Source organism: Heterodontus francisci, chromosome 22, assembly GCF_036365525.1.
Source record: "Heterodontus francisci isolate sHetFra1 chromosome 22, sHetFra1.hap1, whole genome shotgun sequence".
In the NCBI taxonomy this organism is placed as follows: Eukaryota; Metazoa; Chordata; class Chondrichthyes; order Heterodontiformes; family Heterodontidae; genus Heterodontus; species Heterodontus francisci.
Genome location: NC_090392.1, coordinates 29,712,933 through 29,738,421, shown reverse-complemented (window position 1 = coordinate 29,738,421; position 25,489 = coordinate 29,712,933). Strand labels below are relative to the sequence as shown.

The window sequence follows — 25,489 nt, the reverse complement described above, 5'->3', positions numbered from 1 at the left end:
CGCATCCATGCTGACCATAATGCCTATCTATACTAATCCCATCTGCCTGCCTTAATTCCATATCCCTCTATGCCTTGCTCATTCAAGTACCTGTCCAGATGCCTCTTAAATGTTGCTACTGTTCCTGCCTCCACCACCTCCTCAGGCAGTTCATTCCAGATACCCACTATTCTTTGTGTGAAAAATGTACCCCTTTGATCCCCTTTAAACCTCCTCCCTCTCACCGTAAATCTATGCCCTCTAGTTTTAGTAACCCCTACCATGGGAAACAGACTCTGGCTATCTATACTGGGTACTGCCTGTGTGGAGTTTGCAAGTTCTCCCTGTGTCTGCATGGGTTTTCTCCGGGTGCTCCGGTTTCCTCCCACATGCCAAAGACTTGCAGGTTGATAGGTTAATTGGCCATTATAAGTTGCCCCTAGTATAGGTAGGGAAATATAGGGACAGGTGGGGATGTGGTAGGAATATGGAATTATGTAGGATTAGTATAAATGGGTGGTTGATGGTCGGCACAGACTCGGTGGGCCGAAGGGCCTGTTTCAGTGCTGTATCTCTAAAACTAAACATACTATCTATGCCTCTCATTGTTTTATATACCTCTATCATGTCCCCTCTCAGCCTCCTTTGCTCCAGGGAAAACAGACCCAACCTATCCAATCTCTTTTTATAACTCAAGCCCTCCAAACCAGGCAACATCCTTGTGAATCTTTTCTGCACCCTCTCTAGCTTAATCACATCTTTCCTGTAGTGCGGCGACCAGAACTGCACACAGTATTCCAAATGCGGCCTAACCAACGTCATGTACAACTGTAACATGACGTCCTAACTCTTGTACTCAATGCCTCGGCCAATGAAGGCAAGCATGCCATATGCCTTCTTCACCACCCTGTCTACCTGTGTTGCCACTTTCAGGAACTATGTACTTGCACCCCAAGGTCTCTCTGCTCAACAACACTCCCCAGGGCCTTGCCATGCACTGTTTATGTCCTGCCCTGGTTTAACTTCCCAAAATGCATCACTTCACACTTGTCTATGTTAAATTCCATTTGCGAATCCCTTGCCCACCTTCCCAGTTGATCTACATCCTGTTGTAACCTTAGACAACCTTCTTCGCTGTCCACTATACCACCAATTTTGGTGTCATCTGCAAACTTACTAATCATGCCCCTTACATTCACATCCAAGTCGTTAATATATATGACAAACAACAGAAGGCCCAGCACTGATCCCTGTGGCACACCACTGGTCACCGGCCTCCAATCTGAAAAACAACCCTCCACTACCATCCTCTGCCTCCTATCACCAAGCCAATTTTGTATCCAATTGGTTAGCTCACCATGGATCCCATGTGTTCGAACCTTCTGGACCAGCCTACCATGCGGGACCATGTCAAAGGCCTTGCTAAAGTCCATGTAGACAACGTCCATCGCCCTGCCCTCGTCAATCCTCTTGGTCACCTCCTCGAAAAACTCAATCAAATTCGTTTCTCTATTTCTTAAACTTGATTCTCAGGACGTTCTCAAAAGGATGGATGAGGGTGAGCTGTTGGGTTGCTCTCTTGGCTGATTTTCTCCAAATGTCTTCAAAACAATTCACACCCCAACACACTGTCCAAAGTGAAACCAAAAAGAATATCTCAAGAGTCAAGCCTTCTGACCCCTATAAATCTTAATCTGTCACTTCTCTGGAAAATTCTTGCCCAGGTCACCAAGGTTTCTGTTGTTTATTGCTGAAAGCACATGACCTCCAGCAAGGTTGTTTTTAAACAATATCTCAGTATCCTTTTAATGAACTGTCAACCACAAAGCAAAGTCCAGTTTCTATGAACTCTTCAGCCCTCCAATGAATCCATCCCCACAATTTTAATATAATAAAAACAAGAAATGCTGGAACCACTCAGCAGGTCTGGCAGCATCTGTGAAAGGAGAAGCAGAGTTAATGTTTCGGGTCAGTGACCCTTCTTTGGAACTAACAAATATTAGAAAAGTCACAGGTTATAAGCAAGTGAGGTGGGGGTGGGGCAAGAGATAACAAAGGAGGTGTAGATTGGACCAGGCCACATAGCTGACCAAAAGGTCACGGAGCAAAGGCAAACAATATGTTAATGGTGTGTTGAAAGACAAAGCATTAGTACAAATTAAGTGTTAATGCACTGAATATTGAACAACAGCAAGTGCAAACCTGAAAAAAACCCCCCACAATTTTAATACAAGTCCTCAAAACATATATTTAACAAAAATACAGAGGCACTTTCGTAACTGTTGATAAAAGTAATATCAATTTAACTGTTAATACATAAATTGTTAAAGGGGGGTTCATACTTACTTAACTGACTGGCCAACTCAGATTCCACCCCTCGAGCACTGCGATGGGTTGTAGAATATGCCTTCTTTGTCTGGCCTCTGAGCTCTCTTCCTGTTGGTTCCCAGGACAATCAATTGACAGCAACATTACACTGCCAGATGAAGTTCTGGGGATCAGAGGAAGAAAACAATGAGGCCACTAATGTGAGTTGGGAAAGATTCAACTTATAAATGCAAGTATTGGAAATCAAGTCAAATGAATTGTTGCAATTAATATAGTTTAGTTTAGAGATACAGCACTGAAACAGGCCCTTCGGCCCACCGAGTCTGTGCCGACCATCAACCACCCATTTATACTAATCCTACACTAATCCCATATTCCTACCACATTCCCACCTGTCCCTATATTTCCCCTGCCACCTACCTATACTAGGGGCAATTTATAATGGCCAATTAACCTATCAACCTGCAAGTCTTTGGCATGTGGGAGGAAACCGGAGCACCCGGAGGAAACCCACGCAGACACAGGGAGAACTTGCAAACTCCACACAGGCAGTACCCAGAATTGAACCCGGGTCGCTGGAGCTGTGAGGCTGCAGTGCTAACCACTGCGCCACTGTGCCGCCCCAAATATAATCATTTTGCGTGAGCCTAGTAGGGAGTTGGAGTGGATAATGTTCACTGTTTTATCCCATTCCATTTTTGTAGGATTATGGTACATGAACTTTCCCTCCCAGTTATTTTATACAACATGGTGGACGATCCAACCCAGAATGCTCCGCCAGGGCGAATACGGTCTACTTCCATCAGAAGGGCCGCAACGCGCAGGCGCGGGAAGGCCCCGCCCTGGATCCTGCCTGTCTGCGCGGAGCATGTGCTGTGCGGTTCCAGGAAGCTGAGCGCGGCCGAGTGCAGCTTCTGTATGTCGAGTGTCTGCGGCTCTCAGGCCCTGAATCAGAGCCGCTGGGCTTGGGGGACGTGCGGCGAAGGCCCCGGGAGCGGGCACCATTAAAGCGATGATGCAGCGCCTTCCCCATCCGAGCCTCCGATTCCCCGTTCCCACCGAGTCAGGAAGCTGTGAGTTGATTGGCTGGTAAGTATTGTAGCTTTGTTTTCCTTTCTCCAGAGTTAGGAAGTTAGTCCAAGGAGCTGGAAATTAAACATTCCAGTTTTCTTCAGAATAAGGGGTCCTTTCCCCATATTTAAGTGAGGCCAACAGAAGGGGATTGAGTTAAATAAAAACAAGAAATGCTGGAACCACTCAGCAGGTCTGGCAGCATCTGTGGAAAGAGCAGCAGAGTTAACGTTTCGGGTCAGTGACCCTGCATCGATGAAACGTTAATTCTGCTTCTCTTTCCACAGATGCTGCCAGACCTGCTGAGTGGTTCCAGCATTTCTTGTTTTTATTTTAGATTTCCAGCATCCGCAGTATTTTGCTTTTATAGAAGAGAATTGAGTAGCTGGTTTTATTTTTAAGTAGTGAGTTTTATTAGTATTAGTAAGTTTATTTGTAATATCAAGGTACATCATCTAATGGATGGAGGAATGGCAGAGTTGTTGTGGCCTCTATAGTGCACATTCTGTGCCATATGAGAAAGGAACCAACAAGAGGGAAAAACATACTTTGACCTTGTCCTCGCCAATTTGCCTGCCGCAGATGCATCTGTCCATGACAGTGTTGGTTGGAGTGACCACAGCACAGTCCTTGTGGAGACAAAGTCCTCCCTTATGTTGTGTGGCACTACCACTGTGCTAAATGGGATAGATTTCAAACAGATCTAGCAATGCAAAACTGGGCATCCATTAGCTGTTGTGGACCATCAACAACAGTAGAATTGTACTCAACTGCAATCTGTAACCTCATGGCCCGGCATATAGACCACTTTACCATTACCATCAAGCCGGGGGGTGCGGTTAACCCTGGTTAAATGAAAAGCACTGGAGGACATGCCAGAAGCAGCACCAGGCACACCTCAAAATGAGGCGTCAATCCTGTGAAGCTACAACCCAGGACTACTTGCATGCCAAACAGCGTAAGCAGCATGTGATAGTCAGAGCTAAGCGATCCCATAACCAATGGATCAGATCTGAGCTCTGCAGTCTTGCCACATCCAGTCATGAATGGTGGTGGACAATTAAACAACTAACTGGAGGAGGTGGCTGCACAAATATCCCCATCCTCAATGATGGTGGAGCCCAGCACATTAGTGCAAAAGATAAGGCTGAAGCATTTACAACAATCTTTAGCCAGGAGTGCCAAGTTGATGATCCATCTTGGGCTCCTTCTGAAGTCCCCATCATCACAGATGCCAGTCTTCAGCCAATTCGATTCACTCCACATGATATCAAGAAGCAATTGAAGAGACCGGATACTGCAAAGGCTATGAGCTCTGACAATATTCCGGTAATAGTACTATAAAGACCTGCACTCTAGAACTTGCCGCGCCCCTAGCCAAGCTGTTCCAGTACAGTTACAACACTGTCATCTACCCAGCAATGTGGAAAATTGCCCAGATATGTCCTGTACACACAAAGCAGGACAAATCCAACCCGGCCAGATACCGCCCCATCAGTCTACTCTCAATCATCAGTAATGTGATGAAAGGTGTTGTCGACAGCACTATCAAGCGGCACTTGTTTAGCAATAACCTATTCGGTGATGCTCGGTTCCGCCAGGGCCACTCAGCTCGTGACCTGTTTACAGCCTTGGTTCAAACATGGACAGAAGAGCTTACCTCAATAGGGGGAGTGACTGCCCTTGACATCAAGGCAGAATTTGACCGAGTATGGCATCAAGGAGCCCCAGCAAAACTGGAATCAGGGGGAAAACTCTCCGCTGGTTGGAGTCGTACCTAATGCAAAAGATGATTGTGGTTGTTGGAGGTCAATCATCTGAGCTCTAGGACATCACTGCAGGAGTTCCGCAGGGTAGTGTCCAAGGCCCAACCATCTTCAGCTGCTTCATCAATGACCTTCCTTCAATCGTAAGATCAGAAGTAGGGATATTCGCTGATGATTGCACAATGTTCAGCATCATTCGCAACTCCTCAGATACTGAAGCAGTCCGTGTAGAAATGCAGCAAGACCTGGACAATATCCAGGCTTGGGCTGATAAGTGGTAAGTAACATTCACACCACACAAGTGCTAGGCAATGATCATCTCCAATAAGAGAGAATCTAACTATCTCTCCTTGACATTCAATGTAAACTTACGAATTAGGAGTCGGAGTAGGCCATTCGGCCCCTCAAGCCTGCCCCAACATTCAACAAGAGCATGACTGATCTGATTGTAACCTCAACCACATTCCCGTCTACCCCCAATAGCCTTTCATCTCCTTGCTTATCAAGAATCTATCGACCTCTGCTTTAAAAATATTTAAAGACTCTACTTCTACCACCTTTTGAGGAAGAGAGTTCCAAAGATTCACGACCCTCAAAGAAAAAATTTCTCCTCGTCCTTAAATGGGCAACCCCTTATTTTTAAACAGTGACCCGATAGTTCTCGATTCTCCCACAAGAGGAAACATCCTTTCAACAGCCACCCTGTCAAGACCCCTCAGAATCTTGTATGTTTCAATCAAGTCGCCTCTTACTCTTCTAAACTCCAGCGGATATAAGCCTAGCCTGTCCAACCTTTCATAGAGTCATAGAGCACAGAAAAAGGCCCTTCGGCCCACTGCGTCCATGCTGGCCATCATACTATCTATTCTAATCCCATTTTCCAGTTCGTAGCCCATAGCCTTGTATGCTCTGGCTTTTCAAGTGCTCATCTAAAGACTTCTTAAATGTTGTGACAGTTCCTACCTCTACCTCTTCAGGCAGTGTGTTCCAGATTCCCGCCATCATCTGGGTGAAAATCTTTTTCCCCAAATCCCCTCTAAACCTTCTGCTCCTTACCTTAAATCTATGCCCCCTGGTTATTGATACCTCCATTAAGGGAAAAAGTTTCTTCCTATCTACCCTATCAATGCCCCTCATCATTTTGTATACCTCAATCAGGTCCCCCCTCAGCCTTCTCTGTTTGAAGAAAAACAACCACAGCCTATCCAGTCTCTCTTCATAGCTGAAATGCTCCAGCCAAGGCAACATCCTGGTGAATCTCCTCTGCACCCTCTCCAGTGCAATCACATCCTTCCTATAGTGTGCCGACCAGAACTGTACACATTACTCGACCTGTGGCCTAACTAGTATTTTATACAGTTCCATCATAACCTTCCTGCTCTTATATTCTATGTCTTGGCTAATAAAGGCAAGTATCCCATATGCCTTCCTAACCACCTTATCTACCTGTGCTGCTGCCTTCAGTGATCTATGGACAAGTACACCAAGGTCCCTCTGTACTTCCTAGGGTCCTACTATCCATTGTATATTCCATTGCCTTGTTCGTCCTCCCAAAATGCATCACCTCACACTTCTCAGGATTAAATTCCATTTGCCATTGCTCTGCCCATCTTACCAGCCCATCTACATCGTCCTGTAACCTAAGGCGATCCTCCTCACTATTTACGACACCACCGATTTTCGTGTCATCAACAAACTTACTGATCGTACCTCCTATATTCACGTCTAACTCATTAATGTATACTACAAACGGCAAGGGTCCCAGCACCAATCCCTGCGGTACACCACTGGTCACAGGCTTCCAGTTGCAAAAACAACCCTCGACCATCACCCTCTGCCTCCTGCCACTAGGCCAATTTTGGAACCAATTTGCCAAATTGCCCTGGATCCCATGGGGTCTTGCCTTCTTGACCAATCTCCCATGTGGGACCTTATCAAAAGCCTTACTGAAGTCCATGTAGACTACATCAACTGCTTTACCCTCATCCACTGACCTAGTCACCACCTCGAAAAATTCAATCACATTTGTTAGATATGATCTCCCCCTGACAAAGCCATGCTGAGTATCCTTGATTAATCCCTGCCTCTCCAAGTCGAGATTAATCCTGTCCCTCAGAATTTTTTCCAATAATACTACTGATGTTAGACTCACCGGCCTGTAATTACCTGGTTTATCCTGGCTACCCTTCTTGAATAATGGTACCACATTCGCTATCCTCCAGTCCTCTGGCACTTCTCCTGCGGCCAGAGAGGATTTGAAAATTTGTGTCAGAGCTCCTGCAATCTCCTCCCTTGCCTCACATAGCAGCCTGGGATACATCTCATCTGGGCCTGGGGATTTATCCACTTTTAAGCCCGCTAAAACTGTTAATACCTCCTCCCTTTCAATGCTAATTTGTTCAAGTATATCACAATCCCCCTCCCTGAACACTACACCTACATCGTCGTTCTCCATAGTGAACACAGATAAAAAGTAATCATTTAAAACCTCACCTATGTCCTCCGGCTCCACACACAGATTGCCACTTTGGTCCTTAATGCGCCGTAGAATTTTCCTTTATCTTGCCCGCCAGTGTTTTTTCACAACCCCTCTTCGCTCTCCGAATTACTTTTTTTAAGTACCCCCCCTACACTTTCTGTTCTCCTCTAGTGCCTCCGCTGTTTTCAGCCCTCTGAATCTGCCATACGCCTTCTTTTTTTTCCTTATCCAATCCTCTATATCCCTTGATATCCAGGGTTCCCTGGACTTATTGGTCCTACCTTTACGGGAACATGTTGGCCCTGAACTCTCACTCTTTCTTTTTGAATGACTCCCATTGGCCTGATGTAGACTTTCCTATCAGTAGCTGCTCCCAATCCACTTTGGCCAGATCCTGTTTTATCATACTGAAATCGGCCTTCCTCCAATTCAGTATCTTTATTTCCACTCCATTTTTGTCCTTTTCCATAACTACCTTAAATCTTAGTGTTATTTCATAAAACAACCTGCCCATTCCAGGTATTAGTCTAGTAAACCTTCTCTGAACTGCTTCCAATGCTTTTATATCCTTCCTTAAATAAGGAGATCAATACTGTACATGGTACTGCAGATGTGGTCTCACCATTGCCCTGTATAACTGAAGCATAACCTCCCTAATTTTGTATTCAATTCCCCTCACAATAAATGATAACACTCTATTAGCTTTCCTAATTACTTGCTGTATCTGCATATAAACCTTTTGTGATTCATGCAGTAGGCCACCCAGATTCCTCTGCATCTCAAAGTACTGCAATCTCTCACCATTTAGATAATACGCTTTTTTATTCTTCCTGCCAAAATTGAAAATTTCACATTTTCCCACATTATACTCCATTTACCAGATCTTTGCTTATTCACTTTAACTTTCTATATCCCTTTGTAGCCTCCTTATGTCCTCTTCACAACTTACTTTCCTACCTATCTTTGTGTCATCAACAAATTTTGCAACCATGCATTCGGTCCCTTCGTCCAAGTAATTTATATAAATTGTAAGAGTATGAGGCTCCAGCACTGATTCATGCGGCACACCACTCGTTGCGTCATGCCAAGCAGGAACTGACCCATTTATGCCTACTCATTGTTTCCTGTTAATTAGCCAATCTTCTATCTATGCCAAAATATCACCCCAACACCATGAGCTTTTATTTTCTGCAATATGTGGTACCTTATCAAATGCCTTCTGGAAATCTAAGTACAGTACATCCACTGGTTCCCCTTTATCCTCAGCACATGTTACTTCTTCAAAGAACTTCAGTAACTTGGTTAAACATGATTTCCCTTTCACAAAACCATGCTGACTCTGCCTGATTACCTTGAATTTTTCTAAGTGCCCTGCGATAACATCTTAAATAGCTTCTAACATTTTCCTGATGACATATGCTAAGCGAATTGGCTGGTAGTTTCCTGCTTTCTGTCTCCCTTTTTGAATAAAGGAGTTACATTGGCAATTTTCCAATCTAATGGAATCTAGGGAATTTTGGAAAATTAAAACTAACGCATCAACTATCTCACTAACCTCTTATTTTAAAACCCTAGAATGAAGTCCATCAGGACGTGGGGACTGGTCAGCCCACAGCTCCAACAATTTGCTCTGTCCCACTTCCCTGATGATTGTAATTTTCTTGAGTTCCTCCCTCCCGTCCATTTCCTGATTTACAGCTATTTTTGGCATGTTACTTGTATCCTCTTATGGTGAAGACCGATACAAAATACCTGTTCAATTCATCTGCCCTCTCCTTGTTTTCCCTTATTAATTCCCAGACTCATTTTCTATAGGACCAATGCTCTCATACTCTAATTTTTCCCTCCTTCTTAATCTTCAAGTCATTCTTTGCTGCTTTTTTATATTCTGGCCAATCTTCTGACCTGCCTCCAATCTTGGTACAGTAATTTGCTTTTTCTTTAAGTTTGCTACTATCTTTAACTTTTTTAGTGAACCATGGGTGGTGGGTCCTCCCCTTGGAATTTTTCTTTCTCATTGGAATGTATCTATTTTGTATATTCTGAAATATCCCCTTAAATATCTGCCACCGCATCTCTATTGACCGTTCCCTTAACCTACTTCACCAGTTCACTTTTGCCAGCTCTGCTTTCATGCTCTCATAATTGCCCCCATTTAAATTTAAAATACTAGTCTTCGACCCACTCTTCTCTCCCTCAAACCGAATATAAAATTCAGTCATATTATGATCACTGCCTAGGGTTGCATTCACTATGAGGTCATGAAGTAATCCTATCTGGTTGCACAGTACCAGGTCTAGTATTGCTTGTACTCTGGCTGGCTCCAGAACGTGCTGTTCTTTGAAACTATCCCTAAAACATTCTGTGAACTCATCTAGGGTACTGAGTGAGACTAGCACAGTTTAAAAGTGCAGCGGGAAGGAGTGAGACTGAGTGGGACCAGCACAGGTAGCGGGGAGCAGTCGGACCTGTGTGAGAGCAGTCCAGGCGCGCGGAGTTTTGGAAAAAAGTCAACAGTGACATCACAGGAAAGCTGCAAGGTGATTGGTTGGTGAGTAACTGCTGTTAGGGAATAGCTCTAAATAGCTGGCTTAGTAACTAAGGTAAGAAAGGTCTACAGTTTATTTTCATATGTAGTAAGTAGTGTTTTTTAGGGAGTTCTGTAATAATGAGGAACCAGGGAAGAAGGGCCCTCGAGTAATGGATATTATTTGATATTGAGCATCTTCCAAAAGGTTTAATTTAAAGGGTTAAGTCATGACAGGAGAGCTCAAAGCCGTGGTGTGCTCCTCGTGCTCTTTGTGGGAAACCGGGAATAATTCCAGTGCCCGGGATCAGCATGTGTGCAGGAAGTGTCCACAGCTGCAGGTCATGGAAGCCTGGGTTTCGGAGCTGGAGTGGTGGCTGGGGACACTGTGGTGCATCCGCGAGGCGGAGAGTATCATGGATAGCATGTAGAGAGAGGTGGTCACACCGCAGACTCAGACTCCACAGGCAGGAAGGGAATGGGTGACCACCAGGCAGAGCAAGAGGACTAGGCAGGCAGTGCAGGAATCTCCTGTGGCTATTCCCCTGTAAAACAGATATACTGCTTTGGATACTGTTGGGGGGAGTGGCCTCTCAGGGGAAAGCAGCAACAGCCCAATTCGTTGCACCACGGTTGGCTCTGCTGCATAGGGCAAGAGTAAAAAGTGTGGGAATGCAATAGTTATAGGGGATTCAATTGTAAGGGGAATAGATAGGTGTTTCTGTGGCCGTAAACAAGACTCCAGGATGGTACATTGCCTCCCTGGTGCTCGGGTCAAGGATGTCTGAGTGCTTACAGGACATTCTGAAGGGGGAGGGTGAACAGCCAGTGGTCATGGTACACATTGGTACAAATGACATAGGTTTTTAAAAAAAAAGGATGAGGTCCTAAAAGCAGAATATAGGGAGTTAGGAAGTAAGTTGAAAAGTAGGACCTCAAATGTAGTGATCTCAGGATTACTATCAGTGCCACGTGCTAGTCAGAGTAGAAATAGCAGGATATATCAGATGAATATGTGGCTGAAGAGATGGTGTGAGGGGGAGGATTTTGGATTTCTGGGACATTGGGACTGGTTCTGGGGAAGGTGGGACCAGTACCAACTGGACAGGTTACACCTGGGCAGGACCAGGACTGATCTCGGGGGAGTATTTGCTCGAGTGGTTGGGGAGGGTTTAAACTAAAAGGGCAGGGGGATGGGAACCTTTGCAAGGAGCCAGAGGAGGGGGAATCAAAGACAAGAACAAAAGACAGGGGAATAAGAAAAGTGACAGGCAGAGAAATCAAGGGCCAGAATCAAACAGGGCCATAGTGGGAAGTGGACAAGTAATGTTAAGACGAGCCTGAAGGCTTTGTGCCTTAAAGCACGGAGCATTCGCAATTATAGTAGATGAATTAATCGCGTAAATAGATATAAACGGGCATGATATTGTCGGGATTATGGAGACATGGCTGCAGGGTGACCAGGGATGGGAAATGAACATCCCGGGGTATTCAGTATTTAGGATGGACAGACAAAATGTAAAAGGCGGTGGAGTTGCATTGCTGGTTAAAGAGGAAATTAACGCAATAATGAGGAAGGATATTAGCTCTGACGATGTGGAATCTGTATGGGTCGAGCTGAGAAACACTAGAGGGCAAAAAAACATTAGTGAGGTTGTATATAGACACCTAAACTATAGTGGTGATGTCGGGGATGGCAAACAGGAAATTACAGACGCAGGCGATAAAGGAACATCTGTAATTATGGGTGACTTCAATCTGCATATGGATTGGGCAAATCACATTAGTTACAATACCGTAGAGGAGGGATTCATAGAGTGTATACGGGATGGTTTTCTGGACCAATACGTTGAGGAACCAACTAGACAACAGGCCATCCTAGACTGGGAATTGTGTAATGAGAGAGGAATCATTGACAATCTAGTTGTGTGAGACCCCTTGGAGATGAGCGACCATAATATGATAGAATTCTTCATCAAGATGGAGAGTGATGTAGTTGATTCTGAGACTAAGGTCCTAAATCTTAATAAAGGAAACTACGAAGGTATGAGGCGCGAGTTAGCTATGATGGATTGGGAAACGTTACTTCAAGGGATAGGCAATGGCAAACATTCAAAGAGCGCATGGATGAACTGCAACAATTGTTTATTCCTGTCTTGCGCAAAAGTAAAATGCAAAAGGTAGCCAAACCATGGCTCACAAGTGAAATTAGAGATAGCATTAGATCCAAGGAAGAGGCATATAAATTTGCCAGAAGAAACAACAGACCTGAGGATGGGGAGCAGTTTATAATTCAGCAAAGGAGGACCAAGGGATTGATTAAGAAGGGGGAAAATAGAGTATGAGAGTAAGTTTGCGGGGAACATAAAAACTGACTGTAAAAGTTTCCATAGGTATGTGAAGAGAAGAAGATTGATGAAGACAATTTACAGTCAGAAACAGGGGAATTTATTATGGGGAACAAAGAAATGGCTGACCAACTAAATGCATACTTTGGTTCTGTCTTCACAAAGGAGGACACAAATATCATACCAGAAATGTTGGGGAACACAGGGTTTAGTGAGAGGGAGGAACTGAAGGAAATCAGTATCAGCAGAGAAATGGTGTTGGGGAAATTGATGGGATTGAAGGCCGATAAATCCCCAGGGCCTGATAATCTACATCCCAGAGTACTTAAGGAAGTGGCCCTAGAAATGGTGGTCATCTTCCAAGATTCTATAGACTCTGGAACCATTCCCATAGATTGGAGGGTAGCTAATGTAATCCTACTGTTTAAAAAGGGAGGTAGAGAGAAAGCAGGGAATTTTCGACCAGTCAGCCTGACGTCAGTAGTGGGGAAAATTCTAGAGTCCATTATCAAAGATTTTATAGCTGAACACTTGGAGAACAGTGGTAGAATCGGACAGGGTCAGCATGGATTTACGATCGGGAAATCATGCTTGACAAATCTAGTAGAATTCTTCGAGAATGTAACTAGTAGAGTTGATGAGGGGGAGCCAGTGGATGTGGTTTATTTGGACTTCCAGAAGGCTTTCGACAAAGTCCCACATATGAGATTAGCGTGTAAAACTAAAGTGCATGGGATTGGGGGTAGTGTATTGCGATGGATAGAAAATTGGTTGGTAGACAGGAAAGAAAGAGTAGGAATAAACGGGTATTTTATCAAATGGCAGGCAGTGACTAGTGGGGTACCGCAGGGATCGGTGCTAGGACCCCAGCTATTCGCAATATACATTAATGATTTAGATGAGGGAACTAAATGTAATATCTTCAGATTTGCAGATGACACAAAACTGGGTGGGAGGGTGAGTTGCGAGGAGGATGCAGAGAGGCTTCAGAGTGATTTGGACAAGTTGAGTCAGTGGGCAAATGCATGGCAGATGTAGTATAATGTGAATAAATGTGAGGTTATCCACTTTGGTAGCAAAAACGGGAAGGCAGATTATTATCTGGCTATAAACTGAAAGTGGGGAGTATGCAATGAGACCTGGGTGTTCACGTACACAAGTTGCTGAAGGTAAGCATGCAGGTGCAAAAGGCGGTACAAAAGGCAAATGGTATGTTGGCCTTCATAGCGAGAGGATTCGAGTACAGGAGCAGGGATGTCTTGCTGCAATTATACAGGGCCTTGGTGAGGCCGCACCTGGAATATTGTGTGCAGTTTTGGTCTCCTTATCTGAGGAAGGATGTTCTTGCTTTAGAGGGAGTGCAGTGAAGGTTTACCAGACTGGTCCCTGGGATGGCGGGACTGATGTATGAGGCGAGATTGTGTTGGTTAGGATTATATTCGCTGGAGTTCAGAAGAGTGAGGGGGGATCTCATAGAAATCTATAAAATTCTAACAGGACTTGACAGGGTAGATGCAGGAAGGATGTTCCCGATGGTGGGGAGTCCAGAACCAGGGGTCATAGTCTAAGGATAGGGGGTAAACCTTTCAGGACTGAGATCAGGAGAAATTTCTTCACCCAGTGAGTGGTGAGCCTGTGGAATTCGCTACCACAGAAAGCAGTTGAGGCCAAAACATTGTATGTTTTCAAGAAGGGGCGAAAGGGATCAAAGGATATGGGGGGGGAAAGTGGGGACAGGTTACTGAGTTGGATGATCAGCCATAATCATAATGAATGGTGGAGCAGGCTCGAAGGGCTGAATGGCCTACTCCTATTTTCTATGTTTCTATGTTTGCCAATGTGATCTTTCCAGTATATGCTTTCTGACAAGTTCCCATTATTTCTTCCTTAATACCCCATCCTACCATGTGGTTACTGTTAGGGGGCCTGAACACCACTTCCACAAGTGGCTTCTTGTCTTTAACATTTCTCATCCTGACCCAAACAGCTTCTACATCCTGGTTTCCTAAACTTAGGTCATCGCTCTCTATTGTGCTAATACCATCATTAATTAACAGAGCCACCTTTTCCTAACTTCCTGTCCTTTCTAAAAATCATGTGCGCTTCAATATTCAGGTCCCAATCTATGTCATCTTGCAGCCATGTCTCTGTAATGGCTATCAGATTGTACTTCTTTATTTCTATTTGAGCTTTCCGTTCATCTGTTTTGTTTCGATTGTGGATTCAGATACAGAGCCTTTAGTTTTGTCTTTTTCATTATTTTTGTAACCTCTGGCCTTGTTTGCTGATTTATTCTTAGATTTGTCTTCACTGTCCCTTCCTGTCAAAGTCTGTTTATCTTTTCCCACATTCATACCTTTCTTTCTTGCCTTTTCTCTACTTTTTGATTTACCACATCTTCCCAAATTTGATCCCTTTCCTCCACTATTTCATTTAAAATCCTCTCTATATCTGTGGTTAGCACCACAGCCTCACAGCTCCAGCGACCCGGGTTCAATTCTAGGTACTGCCTGTGTGGAGTTTGCAAGTTCTCCCTGTGTCTGCGTGGGCTTCCTGCGGGTGCTCCGGTTTCCTCCCACATGCCAAAGACTTGCAGGTTGATAGGTAAATTGGCCATTAGCAATTGCCCCTAGTATAGGTAGGTGGTAGGGGAATATAGGGACAGGTGAGGATGTGGTAGGAATATGGGATTAGTGTAGGATTAGTATAAATGGGTGGTGAATGGTCGGCACAGACTCGGTGGGCCGAAGGGCCTGTTTCAGTGCTGTATCTCTAAATCAAATCAAAAATATCCATAGTTATGCAGCTCACTAGAACACTGGTCCCAGCAGACTTCAGGTGTAGACCATCCTGACAGTATAGTCCCTACTTTCCCCAGTACTAGTGCCAGTGCCCCACTTGTACCACACCGTCTTTGAGCCATGCATTCATTTTTCTAATCTTATTTGCCTACTCCAATTCGCATGTGGCTCGGGTGATAATCTAGAGATTATTATCCAGAAAGGTAAGGAAAACAAATCCAGAGTCTCTTGGATGATAAAAGAGATCGAGATTAAGATGAAGAAAAAGTATGCTGATGACCGATGTCAGGTGGATAATACAACCGAGAACCAGGCTGAATATAGAAGATTCTGAGGGGAAGTGAAAAAGCAAATAAGGGAATAAAAGAGAGGGTATGAAAAGTGATTGGCAGCTCACATAAAAAGAAATCCAGAAGTCTTCTGTAGCCATATAAATAGTAAAAGCGTGGTAAAGTGAGGTATGTAGCTGATTGGAGACCAGAAAAGGGATATACACATGGAGGTGGGGGCATAGCTGAGGTATATTAAATGAATATTTGCATCTGTCTTGACCAAGGAGGAAAATGCTGTGCAGGTCACAGTGAAATAAGAGGTAATTCAGATACTTGAGGGGTTTAAAATTGACAAGGAGGAGGTAGTGGATATGCTATCTGTACTTAAAGCTGAAAAGGCACTAGGACTAGATGAGATGTATCCAAGGATACTGAGGGAAGTGAGTGTGGAAATTGTGGAGGCACTGGCCATAATTTTCCAGTCTTGGATTTGGATGGTGCCGGTGGAGAATTGTTGTACATAACGTTGGTTAGGCCGCATTTGGAGTACTGTGTGCAGTTCTGGTCGCCGCACTACAGGAAAGATGTGATTAAACGAGAGAGGGTGCAGAAAAGATTCACAAGGATGTTGCCTGGTTTGGAGGGCTTGAGTTATAAAGAGAGATTGAATAGGCTGGGTCTGTTATCTCTGGAGTGAATTAAGGAAGTGGTGGAGGCAGGAAAAGTAGCAACATTTAAGAGGCATCTGGACAGGTACTTGAATGAGCAAGGCATAGAGGGATATGGAATTAATGCAGGCAGGTGGGATTAGTATAGATAGGCATTATGGTTGGCATGGACACGGTGGGCTGAAGGGCCTGTTTCTATGCTGTACGACTCTGACTCTGTTATATCAGTCACAGTTCAATGGTGAAAGCCTGGTTCGATTTCTCGGGTAAAGAATTCAAGGCCAACTCCAGTCTCTGCCCACATGTAGTTTAAAGGTGGTGATCTTAGGCAGTGCCCTTCCTCTTCAGTGGAATAGATGGAAAATCTTTATCACCTTGTCAGTGAATCTACCTATTCTACACTTACTTTTCGTGAAATTGCATTGGTATTCTCTCTTGTCTACGATAAATGTATTACATTTTATAGTATATTGTATTATATTGATGAATGAATATCCACAGCCCTCTGGGGTGGAAAATTCCAAAGATTCACAGCTGTCTGAGTGAAGAAATATCTCCTCATCTCAGACCAAAATGATCGTCCTTCTATCCTGAGACTCTGCCCCTGAGCTCAAGACTCACCACCGAACCTGTCAAACCCGCTTAGAATCTTAAATGTTTCAATGAGATCACCTTCCATTCTTTAAAACTCCAAAGAGTTATAGGCCCATTCTACTCAATCTCTCCTCAAAGGACAATTCTCTAATCCCAGGAATCAATCTAGTGAACCTTTGTTGTACCCACTCTAAGGCAAGAACATCCTTTCTTAGGTACGGAGACTAAAACTGTACCCAGTACGCCAGGCTTGATCTTACCAAAGCCCACGTCCAATTGTAGTAAGATGTCCTTACTCTTGTGCTCCAGCCCTCCTGCAATAAACACCAACATTCCAGTTATTAATCCTTAAACAGTCTCCACTGAGAAGATTCTCACAAACAATCGTCGCTTGGATGTTTTTACTCTTTGGTTTTCTCTGCTGCTATTGAGCATTAATCCACCTGATTTAACCAATCTTAAAAGTATAAAATCGGTCCTGTAAACCTGAACATTAAACCATCCCTGGGTCCTGTAAACCCGAGCATTAATCCACTCTTGGTCCAGTACACCAGAGCATTAATCCAGCTCTGTGTCTTGTAACCCCGACCATCAATCCACCTGGACCCTATAAATCCGAACATTAATTGAACCCTGGATCCAATAAACCCTAGCATTATCCACCCCTGGGCCCTGTAAACCAAAGCATTAATCTGCTCCTGGTTCATTGCACCAGAGCAATCCACCTCCATGTCTTGTAAACGCAAGAAGTAATCCACCTCTGGTCCCTGTAAACCTGAACGTTAATCCACCCATGGGTCCTGTATATGCAAACATTAATCCGCTCCTGGTCCAGTACACCAGAGCATTAATCCAACTGTATCTTGTAAATCGGAACATTAATCCACCCCTGGGCCTTGTAAACCTGAGCATTAATCCACGCAGGGTCCTGTGATGGATTTTGCATTCTGCAGGATCCATGGGGAAACATGAACAGATGCTTGTGGAATGCTGTGGCAGGTGCACTGACTCTGGTTGTAGAGATTGTTTCTTTTCTTTGGAACAGAATATCCTAACTGAAATTTAAAAAAAATAGTTCAGGTTGCTGTGGTAACGAAAACTGGTTAGAACCAGATAAAAGAGGCAGACAGTGCTGTTCAAGCTCAGACAGCTGGAAGATATTTTCCAGGCAGGTTGAAGGAAGTGAAAACTCAATCTTGGAGCAGTTTCTGTTGTTTAGAGGAACTGATTAACCAGACCCGGCCATACAGTGTACAAGGTTGTCACTGAAGGGCACGGATAAAGTTTAGAATTTAGAACATTACAGCGCAGTACAGGCCCTTCGGCCCTCGATGTTGCGCCGACCTGTGAAACCATCTGACCTACACTATTCCATTTTCATCCATATGTCTATCCAATGTCCACTTAAATGCCCTTAAAGTTGGCGAATCTACTACTGCTGCAGGCAGGGCACTCCACGTCCTTACTACTCTCTGAGTAAAGAAACTACCTCTCACATCTGTCCTATATCTATCACCCCTCAACTTGAAGCTATGTCCCCTCGTGTTTGCCATCACCATCCGAGGAAAAAGACGCTCACTATCCACCCTATCTAACCCTCTGATTATCTTATATGTCTCTATTAAGTCACCTCTCCTCCTCCTTCTCTCCAACGAAAACAACCTCAAGTCCCTCAGCCTTTCCTCGTAAGACCTTCCCTCCATACCAGGCAACATCCTAGTAAATCTCCTCTGCACCCTTTCCATAGCTTCCACATCCTTCCTATAATGCGGTGACCAGAACTGCACGCAATACTCCAGGTGCGGTCTCACCAGAGTTTTGTACAGCTGCAGCATGACCTCGTGGCTCCGAAACTCGACCCCCCTACTAATAAAAGCTAACACACCATATGCCTTCTTAACAGCCCTATTAACCTGGTTAGCAACCTTCAGGGATTTATGCACCTGGACACCAAGATCTCTCTGTTCATCTACACTACCAAGAATCTTCCCATTAGCCCAGTACTCTGCATTCCTGTTACTCCTTCCAAAGTGAATCACCTCACACTTTTCCGCATTAAACTCCATTTGCCATCTCTCAGCCCAGCTCTGCAGCCTATCTATGTCTCTCTGTACCCTACAACATCCTTCGGCACTATCCACAACTCCACCGACCTTAGTGTCATCTGCAAATTTACTAACCCACCCTTCTACACCCTCTTCCAGGTCATTTATAAAAATGACAAACAGCAGTGGCCCCAAAACAGATCCTTGCGGTACACCACTAGTAACTAAACTCCAGGATGAACATTTGCCATCATTTGCCATCAGCTAGCCAATTTCTGATCCAAAGCTCTAAATCGCCTTCAACCCCATACTTCCGTATTTTCTGCAATAGCCTACCGTGGGGAACCTTATCAAACGCCTTACTGAAATCCATATACACCACATCCACTGCTTTACCCTCATCCACCTGTTTGGTCACCTTCTCGAAAAACTCAATAAGGTTTGTGAGGCACGACCTACCCGTCACAAAACCGTGCTGACTATCTCTAATGTACTTATTCTTTTCAAGATGATTATAAATCCTGTCTCTTATAACCTTTTCCAACATTTTACCCACAACCGAAGTAAGGCTCACAGGTCTATAATTACCAGGGCTGTCTCTACTCCCCTTCTTGAACAAGGGGACAACATTTGCAATCCTCCAGTCTTCCGGCACTATTCCTGTCGACACTGGGAGTCCACGCCATCAAGGCTGTTGTGAGGAGAACTGAGAAGGTTCTGGAGAAGTAGGCCATTTTTCATTTGGTAAAGACTGTACCTGTAGTGTTTGGGATTAAAGTGAAACTGCTGTCAGTCAGGATTTGTGATTGCATCTTGGAAGACAGGATCTGGAGACTATCTGAGGAGTTTCAGGGTCTTGAAGAAGTCTGTGACTGTAATTTGGTGACATACATGCTGAATGGACTTCCCAGTAAATCCATGAGATCCATCCTTGTTGTATCTGATAGTGAATGTGTAATTTGTAACATCCTGATCGTGATATACTGGTAGTTGTTTAATTTATGTTGATTTTGGTTTGATTGTTAAAGTGAAAGTTATAAAAGTGAAATCTTGTTTTTTTTTGTTATTGGGGTCATTCATTATCTGTCGTTTTGTTTTGGTTTCCATGGGGATCATAATTAAAACGCTGGTGGCTTACCCAGGATCTGATTTAAATTAGGCTGTCAAATGGGTTCACTGGAATTTTCCAGAGTTTAAACAATGCGATTTCACATTTTCCTTTTGCTGTATTTAGTGGGAAATCAACATGAGTACCTTAGATGCTCAGGCCTTTGTGGAGAAAGAGGATTTGTCTCTTAGTGCCTTGAAACAGTTGACAACAAATAATTTGAAAGCTGTAGCAGGGAACCTCGGGGTCAGTTTCAAATCAGGAGCTGGGAAGGCAAAGATCATTGCGGAATTGGCTCCTCACATGAAGCTTGAGCAAGAAAAGAATGTTTTTTTAGACTTTTAGATTTGGAGGTACAGCACTGAAACAGGCCCTTCAGCCCACCGAGTCTGTGCCGACCATTAATCACCCATTTATACTAATCCTACACTAATCCCATATTCCGACCACACATCCCCACCTGTCCCTATATTTCCCTACCACCTACCTATACTAGGAGCAATTTATAATGGCCAATTTACCTATCAACCTGCAAGTCTTCTGGCTGTGGGAGGAAACCGGAGCACCCGGAGGAAACCCACACAGACACAGGGAGAACTTGCAAACTCCACACAGGCAGTACCCAGAATTGAACCCGGGTCGCTGGAGCTGTGAGGCTGCGGTGCTAACCACTGCACCACTGTGCTCGTGTTCAAGTAGAATCAGCCAAAATTGAGTGAGAAATAGAGAAATAGAGAAAGTGAAACAGAAAGACAATTTGAAATAGAGAAGATGAAATTAGAAAGGGGAAAAAGAGACAAAGGAGGAGAACAAGAAATGCAAAACTTGAAATAGACCTGGAATTGAAAAGGGAAAGACTCATAATCGGTGAATGTGAATTGGAGATGAAAGATGAGGGTGACTCAGAGCAAACTCCTCGTAGATTTGATTTAGCAAAGAATATATGTTGGTGCATAAATTTAGTGAAGAGGAAGTAAAAAATGTACTTTGTCATTCAAGTAAATTATCATGAATCTGGATTGGTCTAAATGAATCCTGGACAATGTTCCTGCAGAGTGTTTTCATAGGGAAAGTATTGGAGGTGTATTCATCTCTTCCAGATGATCACTCACAAGACTATGACTAAGACATTGAGAAAGCAGCCTACACTATGAGTTGGTATCAGAGACCTACAGACAGAAATTTAGAAAAAGAAACAGGGTCAGATCTATGTGAAATTTGCTCAGGAGAACGAAATGATGTTTCATGGGTAGTATAGATCGATGAAGGTTTCACAAGTCTTTGAGAGTCTTAGGGTTGTAGTGCTAATGGAAGAATTTAAACAGAATGTCCCTTTGGGAATAAGGTCCCACCTGAAAGAAGATAAAGTTGGTGAAATAAGGGATGCTGCGGTAAGGGGAGATGATTACGAATTGATTCACAAAAGCGGTAGTCATGGGCCTCAGTTTGGAAACTTGCAGAGAAATTGGAGAGATACGAAGTTTGATAAAAAGAGATCTGGTTTTATTGAGAAAGATGACGAAGGTAAAGACACAGATGCTCAGGCTCGTAAAAGTCCAGAGGACAAGTTTGGTTCGAGGGAACTGATGTGCAAATTTTGTCATTAAAAAGAGCATGTGAAGGCTGAGTGTTATAAATTGAAAAACAAACCTATTGAATTTGTACAGTCAAATTGGGTTCCCTTGGGAAATACTGTCCCAGCAGGTAACATTCAGAACAAGCAGGTAATTTCTTCCCCATTCACTGATGGAGTGAATCAGGTTGCAGAAAAGTATAGAGGTTTTCAGTTTAAGGGTGAAGTATCCCACTTTCATCTGGTAAGGCAGGCAAGTCAATTGTTATCCTCAGAGATACAGGGACAGCACAGTCACTGATATTGGCTGATGACATGAATTTCACCCCCCCCCCCCAGTCATTTGCTGAATGTGAAGGTGTAAATTCAGGCTCTTGATGGAAATTATTTACCCATTCCCTTATACAGGGTTGATTTACAATGTGACTTGGTCACTTGTCCTGTTACTGTTGGTGTCGTTCCTGGTTTGCCCATTGAAGGGGTGGATTTTTTGCTAGGAAATGACTTGGCTGGGGATGAGTGGTTTAAGAGAAGCCAGCTGAAGCTACTGAAACGGAGGTTTTGCAGGAAGCATTTCCCAGTCTATTCCCGGATTGTGTTGTGACTGAGTCCCAGGTTCATAGGGTTAAACAAGAGGTGATGGATTCAGTTGTTGTGGAGGAATATTCGGATGTTTGGTTGGCTGAAACCTTTTTCAAGTATTTGGATGCGGATGTTGATAAAGGCTCCAAGGCTAACAATGGGGAATTGTTGAGCAGATCTTCCTTGGTTGAGGTACAACAGGAAGACCCTGATCTGAGGATCTTGTCTTAGACGGTTTGTTCTGAGGCAGAAGCTGAAAAGGTCCCTGAGCGTCGTTACATTAAGAATGATATTTTAATGAGGAAGTGGAGACCTCCCCAGAGGCCCACTGATGAGGATTGTGCTGTAGTTCATCACATTGTTCTCCCTCCGTTCTACCACAGTGAAATTTTGAGCATTTCCCATGAGATTCCAGTTGCAGGTCATTTGGATATTTGGAAGTCTCAGGCTATGGTAATGAGGCATTTTTATTGGCCGAAGCTGTATAAGGATGTGGCTGACATCTGTAAAACATGTCACACGTCTGAAGGTTGAGAAACCACAGCCTTCATTGAAACCAGCCTCATTAATACTGATACTTGCATTTGATGAACCAGTTAGCAGGGTTCTTGTGGATTGTGTTGGATCCTTGCCTAGCACTGAGTCGGATTATAGGTATCTCCTGACCATCATGGATTTGTCCACTTGATTTCCAGTGGCAGCACCATTGAAGATCACCGTGAGAGTTGTGATTTTCACTAGGTTTGGGTTTCCAAAACAAATTCAGTCTGACCAGGGGTCAAATTTCATGGCAGGTGTATTTCAGGAGGTCATGTGTAATTTGGGAGTGAAACAGCTCAAATCATCTGCTTATCATCCACAGTCACAAGGTACTTTGGAGAAGTATCACCAAACTCTAGAGAGTATGATTCGGGTTTATTGTTTTGAGTATCCCCAGGATTGGGATCCAGGGATATCATTTTTGTTATTCACGATCAGGGTACACCAAATGGGTTTACTGGTTTCAGTCCCTTCAGTCCTTTCTCTCTGCATGATGTTAGGGGCCCCCTTAAACTCATTAAGGAGAGATTGTTGGCACATGAGTACGAGGAAGAAACAATCCTCCTAGATTGTGTGTCAAACGTCCAAGAAACACTCTTGAAAGCTTGTGCAGTGCCTGGGAACATCTCGAGGCTTCTCAGCAGGTGATGAAAGCACAAGCAGATAAAACAGCTAAAGCTCGTAGTTTTCTACCGGGGATAAGGTGTGAGTTTTGTTTCCTTTGTCTGGGGAACCATTGAAAGCTCGGTTTAGCAGACCGTACCAGTGATGTAAACTGTGTAGTTAGTACCCCTGACCGATGAAAGAGTTAAAGGGTGTGTCATGCATATACTGAAGCAGTACTATGACCGTGAGTATAGTCAGCCAGTAGGTGTAGCACAGCTGGTAGAGAATGCTGATGGTGATACTGGTGCATGTGATGAACCAGATCTTGAGTTTGAGGCTCAGATTGAGCTTCCTGCAGTGAAGCTGGTAAACACAGAGGTGTTAGAGGGTCTGGATGAGATGCTACACCATGTACCTGAACAACAAAGGAAAGACGTAGCTGACCTATTGAGGGAATGCCAGCCTGTACGCGTACAAACATATATATGAACGTGTGAATTGGGAGCAGGAGTAGGCCATTCAATCCCTTGAACCTGCTCTGCCATTTGATAAGATCATGGCTGATCTGATTGTGGCCTCAACTCTACTTTCTTGTATATCCCTATACCCTTTGACACCCTGTCAATCAAGAAGCTATCTAACTCAGCCTTAAAATATTCAATGACCCTGCCTCACTGCTGTATCATAGAGTTATACAGCACAGAAACAGGCCCTCAGCTCATCGATTCTGTGCACGCCATCAAGCACCTAACTATTCTACTCCCATTTTCCAGCACTTGGCCCGTAGCCTTGTATGCTATGGCATTTCGAGTGCTCATCTAAATACTTAAATGTTGTGAGGGTTCCTGCTTCTACCATCCCTTCAGGCAGTGCGTTCCATATTTCAACCACCTTCGGGGTGAAATTTTTTTTCCTCAAAACCTCCTTCCCCTTAGCTTAAATCTATGCCCCCTGGTTATGTGTGGGGAAGAGAATTCTGTAGCCTGACAACTCTGAGGGCAAAAAAAGCAATCCCCTCATCTCCATCTTAACTGGGAGACCCCTTATTTTTAAACAGTGTCCTCTCGTTCTAGTCTCTCCCATAAGGGGAAACATCCTCTTGGCATCCACCCTGTCAAAGCCCCTCAGGATTTTATAAATTTCAATAAGATAAGCCAGGTCGTATTTCTCTGGCCATTCATGAGATTGATGTAAAGGGAGCTAAACAGAATCCCAGTGGATTCAATCCCAACAAAATGGTCAAAGTAAGGGAAGAGGTTCAATGCATGTCAAATAATAATATAATTGAACCCAATCAAAGTAGTTCTGGTACCAAAATCAGATGGTCATCAAAGTTTCTGAATAGATTACTGCAAGGTTAATGCAGTAACTAAGACGGACTCCGATCCAATTCCCAGATAAAGGATGGTATTGATAGAGTGGGCAGCACAGTGGCGCAGTGGTTAGCACCGCAGCCTCACAGCTCCAGCGACCCAAGTTCAATTCTGGATACTGCCTGTGTGGAGTTTGCAAGTTCTCCCTGTGTCTGCGTGGGTTTCCTCCGGGTTCTCCGGTTTCCTCCCACATGCCAAAGACTTGCAGGTTGATAGGTAAATTGGCCATTATAAATTGCCCCTAGTATAGGTAGGTGGTAGGGAAATATAGGGACAGGTGGGGATGTGGTAGGAATATAGAATTAGTGTAGGATTAGTATAAATGGGTGGTTAATGGTCAGCATAGACTCGGTGGGCCGAAGGGCCTGTTTCAGTGCTGTATCTCTTTAAAAATAACTCGGCCTTTGTTAGCAAAATTGATTTTACATGACGGATATCTGCAAGTCCCTTTGACCGACCAAGCCAAAGAAATTTCTGTTTTGTGACACCTGATGGTCTGTTCCAGTGTAAAGTCAGGCCATTTGGTATGGAAAATGCACTGGCCACATTTAAAACAGTAACCAATCAAGTGATTGCCGGTTTGAGTAATTGTGTTGTGTACATCGATGACCTTTCGGTGTACAGTGGCACTTCCAGTGATCACGTCAGACATTTGTTACAAACGTTGTCTGTGTGCCTTTAAAACTGAGAAAACCGATTTCTTTGAATAGTGAATGCTAAACTAGGCGGGGCAATTGCAAGGCAATCTGTTTTTCCAAGCCACTCAGCAGAGAGAAATGATTGTCACATGACTGGCTTCTGGGGAGATTTTACTTTCTCTTTTTCAAGA

At 44.0% G+C, this 25,489-nt stretch overlaps 1 protein-coding gene across 2 annotated transcripts in view; it reads left to right on the top strand.

The window, feature by feature from the left end:
• The first annotated feature begins 3,191 nt into the window (after positions 1-3,191).
• LOC137381284 (zinc finger protein 623-like) overlaps positions 3,192-25,489 on the top strand; it is a 38,511-nt gene continuing 16,213 nt past the window's right edge. For both annotated transcript variants that reach the window (XR_010977122.1, XM_068053625.1), the window contains exon 1: positions 3,192-3,396. The gene's annotated coding sequence lies outside the window, so the exon portion shown is untranslated. The remainder of the gene's footprint in view (positions 3,397-25,489) is intronic.